Source organism: Etheostoma spectabile, chromosome 20, assembly GCF_008692095.1.
Source record: "Etheostoma spectabile isolate EspeVRDwgs_2016 chromosome 20, UIUC_Espe_1.0, whole genome shotgun sequence".
NCBI lineage: Eukaryota > Metazoa > Chordata > Actinopteri > Perciformes > Percidae > Etheostoma > Etheostoma spectabile.
In genome coordinates this window covers 9,730,203-9,730,403 of record NC_045752.1, presented here as the reverse complement: position 1 = coordinate 9,730,403, position 201 = coordinate 9,730,203, and the positions used below count along the sequence as shown (strand labels likewise).

Here is a 201-nt window from a genome sequence, read left to right as displayed (position 1 = left end):
TGGTGTCTGCAAAAGTTTGGGCACCCTGCAGAGTTATTACCTTGTACTGTCCCCTTGCTCTGTATAGACCTTTCTTTTTTCCCATGAGCTGACATTTTCGAGGGATAACCGCTCATTCAAGTTCATGTTAACGTCTCGTGAGCTCAGTTCGCAACTCGCTGACATATTGCAGTTCTTCTTCTTCTACTTATTTTTAATTGT

General features: G+C 42.3%; 1 protein-coding gene across 2 annotated transcripts in view; it reads left to right on the top strand.

Annotated features, from left to right (window-relative positions):
* The window catches only part of tdrd9 (tudor domain containing 9), a 30,618-nt gene that overhangs the window by 16,749 nt on the left and 13,668 nt on the right, over nucleotides 1-201 (top strand). The gene's annotated exons all lie outside the window — the stretch shown is intronic.